The sequence below is a fragment of the Leptinotarsa decemlineata genome, unplaced genomic scaffold (genome assembly GCF_025532065.1).
Source record: "Leptinotarsa decemlineata unplaced genomic scaffold, Ldec_3_MD MMD2_P_RNA_scaffold_6, whole genome shotgun sequence".
NCBI classification, from domain to species: Eukaryota; Metazoa; Arthropoda; class Insecta; order Coleoptera; family Chrysomelidae; genus Leptinotarsa; species Leptinotarsa decemlineata.
Genome location: NW_027412533.1, coordinates 9,744,096 through 9,750,246, shown reverse-complemented (window position 1 = coordinate 9,750,246; position 6,151 = coordinate 9,744,096). Strand labels below are relative to the sequence as shown.

General features: G+C 35.2%; 1 long non-coding RNA gene across 1 annotated transcript; it reads left to right on the top strand.

The window, feature by feature from the left end:
- Positions 1 to 811: 811 nt before the first annotated feature.
- On the top strand, positions 812 to 2,725 carry LOC141480119 (uncharacterized). Its single transcript, XR_012464173.1, has 2 exons — positions 812 to 1,659; positions 1,951 to 2,725. It is a non-coding gene; the product is annotated as an uncharacterized lncRNA (long non-coding RNA).
- The last annotated feature ends 3,426 nt before the right edge of the window (positions 2,726 to 6,151 follow it).

Here is a 6,151-nt window from a genome sequence, read left to right as displayed (position 1 = left end):
TAGGTGTAATATCCATATCAAAAAGAAGCTTTTCTCTTTCATACCATTTTTCTATGAGTGATTCGGTGTGTTTCACACATTTGGCCCAGGTTTTAGCGTTGCACTTCTCTAACGCTTCATTTTACATACTTAATACTTTTTCATCATTGTATCCATCTCTACCAATATATTTGTTATAGTAGGTTTTGAAATCAGCCAAAATTATTTCAATAGCATTAAAATCTGGGTGGTATGGTGATAATCTTAATACTTCATGTTGTTACGTTTCAATTTAGCACTAGATAAAACTGCTCTTATGTGACCTTTCAAAAACACTACCTTACCTTTTAAGATCTTTATTCAGAGGATATTAACAATGTAATTCAGTTACAAGTTGATTTTATTCATTTAACATCATAGTAATGGGAATCTTCCGTTCCATAGAAAACCATACCTGAAATGTATAAGAATAAATGTATGCTCCCTGACTAACTGCTTTGACCAGTACTTACGCATTCTCCTATTGCCAATCGACGTTGGAGATCCGAAATTCCTCGCTAGGTTGAAATAGTTGTTATTGTTTGTTTTTCAGTTTTCTTCACCTATCATTTTTTCAGCCGTTGTCTGCCGTATTCCCTATACCTTTCCGAGAATATTTCTTGCATAGATTGTTATTCATCACTTCCAGAAGGTTTACTGACATATTAGAGCCATATCGCCTGAAAAACAATATTAGTTACCTCTGGGTTTCTGAATACTGTTTGATATTTTCGGTAAATATTCTGCATAATATGAATGCTCTAATATTTGTACTGAAAGGGAAGGTTATGGCGACTTACCTTATATGTTTCTATTCCATCGCATGAATAAGGATTGGTAAATAGTTGAAAATAGGTTGGAACAATATATTTTGTAAATATTCGTAAACAAGGTTAAGAGACAGCTGTTGGTTGACATCTGCCGAACTTTCGTAGTGTCGTTCCGTCGACTTACACCGAACTAGTTCTACAGTTGTTCACGGGTGAGGATTGATCGGTTACTCAAGTTGTCAAGGGTTGTTTTAGGGTTGCATTGCTTTGAGAAGGAGTTTTGATGGGTCATGGACTTGTTGATGATGTCTCAAGTGGCTGTGAAGGAATTGATAGATTTAGGATGTTGTGCACAGCGCCCCCTTGGTGCTTGTAGTGTAGATTGGATGCACTGTGGCAACAACTGGTTAGCTGTCAGATGTGGCAGTCGCTTAGTATTTGGAAGTTAGCCTTCGGTGAGCTTGGTTCGGAGTTCAAAGGGTACCATCAGACTGATTGTAGGATATATTTGGTTGTATTTGTGCCATCCTTCACGGGGATTATTTCTACAAGTCAGGATTGTATAGTGGAAGACTGATTGGTCATTTTGGTGTGGATATTTGCAGTCTGAAACTTAAGCTCTTTTGAGGATTTGTGGTGGTTACCGAACTCGTGCCAGGTGGAAGGATTTCCGAAATTAGGTATGTCTGAATCACTGTCGCATCTCTCATGTGATCTTAGCTATGATATCACTTCTTCAATTCTACAACCTTCGTTTCTCGTCTCTAGATTCATAAGAAACAGAAGGCCCTCAGTCACTCATCAAGTCCCAGCAGGACTTCCGTGCAGAACACCGCACACGAAGAATCGTATAGAAAACCCCTTGGCCAGGGTAAGAATTTTACCATTAAATGTGTTTTAAATGATTTTAGTAATTTCTGGTTCCATCGTTATATCTCAACTGAATATTAGTATTGAAGAGAGGTTTCAACACTCATTCAATTTTCTTGATTTTTACGGGTCATATGGTTATACAGGGCACCCAAAAATATACTCTTGTTATCTTGCTACTTTGCTTAAATGAAAATATACCAGGGGTATTGATTAGTCAAATAGTCCTATTGAATGGGGGTGAATCTCACCTTGTTTTTATCTGATTCTGATTGAGAATTTTCTTCCGTAGGGTTTTTCTTCCTGCTTTTCTTTTCCTGTTTTTTTTGTCTTCGTTCCTGTTTCCTTTTTCTTTTCCTGTCTTTTTTTCCCCTATGGATCTTATTTGGTGATCCATTACTGGTCCAGCTTGTCGTGCCCTACAGGGTGATCTATCTTGGTGGTGCTACAGGGTGATCCATCTCCGCCGTACTACAGGGTGATCCATCTCAGCAGTACTACAGGGTGATCCACTTCCGCCATACTACAGGGTAGCCTAACACCATATACCGGGTGGCCCAAAAGGAGCACGCAAGTTATAATTGATTTATTTGAAAATTTGTGCAATACTGAGATATTTAAATAATTGTTTGCCCTTATGTTTATTGATACCTGTTGATATAGTGTTGTTTATCGTTTATTGATTAAGAGTTGTTTATTGATACCTGATTGATATAGATATTTGTGAAACGGAAATTGAGGTATATTCTTCCTTTCACGATTGCTGATTGACACCGATGCGCCTACGCCTGAGCTCACGCGACGCAAACGAGTTTGTCTTACCATCCGATACTAGTATTTACGATTTCACCTACTCAATTTTCGTGGTAGTTTTACTCGACGTATTGTAGTTTTTTGAGCGTCGTTACTACCGTAATTTATGGCTGATTGAATTCGTGGTTAGATACACCGCGCTCTTGTATGGACATTTGAACATCGCGTAGTAGTGTGAATATTGCATTGTTGTCTTAGAAGCGTTGTTGGTTAATCCATGTAAGTTAGGATTACTGAATAAATCATATTGGGGATTTTTATCTTTTATTTCCAATATTAATTGGTAAGTTATTGATATTGTGAGTTACTTAGGGTATCTGGAGGATTAAATTTACCTGGCGCCCATTAAGATCTATTTGAAATTTGCTAAGTTGTTTAACCCACTCCCGTCTCCACTGTTTAGCTTAGCCGCGGATACCCATCTGTCTTATTTGTTACCGACAGATGATTTAGTCCCCTCTTGTGGTTTGTGAGGTGACAATGTCCATGTTCTCGTACCAGTTCATCTATAATATATATATTTTGCTTTCGGTTCATCTTAGCCAATTGCAATAATTCTGGTTTTGTTAATTTTTTCATAAAAATCAATGTTGTTTTCGTGTAACCAACTAACAATTTCCGATTTTCTTGAAGAACTGGTAGGCTGTTTATTCAAAATGGACAATTGCATTGTCCATTATAATTGAAGATGGTTCTTCCAAACTGGAAGTAACCGTAAAGTAATCCACTTGATGAACATTGTACTATTCATTTCTCCATGGTAATCTAAGGTCAAAGATTTTGAACGGAACAATAAACTGGCTTCTCGAATAAACCCTTTCATAGAACCAACATGCACAACAATAAATCGTTTACCATCATATCCTTCGGGTTTGCGTACACTTTTTACATTATTATCCTGCCAAGACTTTCTTTCATTTCCTCTAGAATATATCCATGTTTCATCTAAGAAAACCACTTCTCGTGGTTTCAAACTTCTTTGGTTTTCCCGGTATTTGCGTAAAAAGAATGCTCGTTGTGAAACTATATTAGGTCTTTCAATCGAAGCTCTTCGATTATCATCTTTCTCAAATTTAAATCCCACCTCTTTCAGTAAAACATTCAAAGACGATTTGCACATACAAACAATTTCCTTATTTTTCAGCTCATCGTTCAAAGATCGAAGGGTAACATTTTTTTTCTGGAAGAAAATATTCAAATTAATATAGGTACATTTCAAAATTCATAGAATAGGAGAATTGATATTATAACTACACTTCAAATACGAGATACAAGTGAACCTTCAAATAATAAAGAAAAATATATTTGACAATAAAGTTTGACTAGTTAACTTATTGTCATACATCCAAGGCCTTTCCTGATACAGTTGTGACTGATGAAAATGGGGGGTTATATCTGTTTAGAGTTTTTTCTCACTAGTCAGTGTCACGTCTAAGTCATGTGCATCGAATGAAATCTGCTTTCTTTTTGAGAGTGTGCTGCACCGATACCCTTAGGTTCATTGGTTAAAAATGACATTTTTCAAAATTTAACCAATGGTATAGCTAGAATTAGAAGTCCCGACACAACACACTCAAACAGAAAACACGTGAAATAACATTTTTATCATATGGACATCTGAACAGTCAATTTGTACCGTTTTTCCTTCACCATGTATTGAGAAGGTGTACTCACTGTCTTTATACATATCGTACAGAGTATATCGTACTTCCATTTTCTGTCCTTTAGGTAAATCAGATGTTTTCTTTTTGATACGATGTCAACTTTTTCCTGGAGTTGATGGAATGGGTTTGTGTTTATTTCTTTGTTTGATGTTGAACACCGTTTTTTTAGATATTTTAAGTGCACCTGCAACTCTCTAAAATACGGTTAAGAAAAGTTATGACATTTTTTTTATCATTTTGATTGTTACCTCTTGAACAGATGAAAATGGTAACAAAGGTCCTCCAAGCGCTCTCTCCCTTTCAAAATATTCGCACAAGTTCAACACAAATTGTTGTGTTTGTGAATTAAGAATACTTCCAGGCATAATCTAAAAAGGAGTATAAATATATTGTACATGTTTTGGCATGACTTCATATATTCAATTGATGTTATATTTCTCATTATTGTTCCCACACTCCCAATTACTCTTGTAGAATATCCCGGTAATGCGGAATTATAGTCACAAATGTCAATTGTGAGGTTGGAAATATTAAAGAACCTTTATGAATAAAACACATTGTATTGTACTTACTTTGAAAGTTATGATGCCAAGAGACGTTTAGCTTTGAAAAAACTATTTCTCTCTCTCTCTACGATATTGGCTTTTGCTAACGTTGAGGTGCATTAAGCCATGTCGATCGTGGGATTACAATGTTGTCTGGTATGCATCATGCTGTAATCCGAATTATTTTTCCATCTATTTGCGTTTGTCTTCTTCATCTAGTAACAGTATATTGTGCTATAATTTGTTAGTAGATAAAAGTTTTGCATGCAAGAGGTAGGGTAATGAATGATATATGAATGTTTATAGGGGTATTAGAGAAAATACTAGTTATATCAGGTCATCTCTGCATTAGTATTATTTACAACTTAAGACTGTTGTGATCAATATATTTAATAAGTACTTTTAGAATTTTTATATTGAGTTTGCTTAGGACAATTTGAATGGTTAGTGGAGATTGGACTCCATTTTCTATAATTTGATTATATAAATCAAAATTCGGGACAGCGTTGATTGGACATTCAAGTTTCTATTTTTCCACATCCACAATATGGATTATCGATACAATTAAGTTTGTATAGATGTTCTCTGGTGGTACAATGTCCTGTTTTCATTCTAATTATTGTTGTAATATGTCGTCTATCCATTTTTGGGAATTTTAAATACCATACTTCATTAGGGTATTCAGAGTGAATTTTTTGGTAATTTTTTCCTTTGAGTACAATGTCTTCTGCCCATTGCTTTCTAAAGGCATTCCAGATATTATTTTTGAAAATTGGTAGTAGAGAATGTTTATCTAATTTGATATTCAGGGAACATTAAGAATCGTGCCGACTTTTACCAACTTATCAGCTTTCTCATTTCCGTCGATGTTTGAATGCCCTGGAATCCACGCAAACTGGAATTCGGTATCATTCAATCCGGCCAACTGCTTAGTTTGTTCAATTTTAATTGTGATGTAATCTGTTCTTGCACTTAGTTTCATGTTACCGATTCTTTCCAGTGCACTTTTAGAGTCATTCAAGATATTTTTTTTAAAATAATTTTCTAGACACATCATCATTCCTGTATGTATTGCAATAAGTTCTGCGTCACATAAAGTAGCTTGATCAGCTACTCTCGCTGAAAAGTTAAAGTTTTTCGGGCATTATATGCCAATACCTGCTTTTCCGTTTTGCTTTGAAGCGTCTGTATAAATGAAATTATATTCGTTGCTGTATTTTTCTGTTGTATTTTTCTGTGGACAACATGAAATTTTGTCTTGTAATTGAGTCTTGTTTTCTCAAATTAAGGTCCTGAATTTTGATGTCTTCGAAATCATGTTTGAAGCATGAGATAATATCCGTTTTGTGTAATTGCCCATTATATATTAAAACGCTTTCCAAAGCTTCTACTAAGTAAGGAGTTTTCCTAGTTTTCCAGTATCCTTGTTCATTCCTACAAATGTCGCTTGATTTTTCAAATATATTTAATA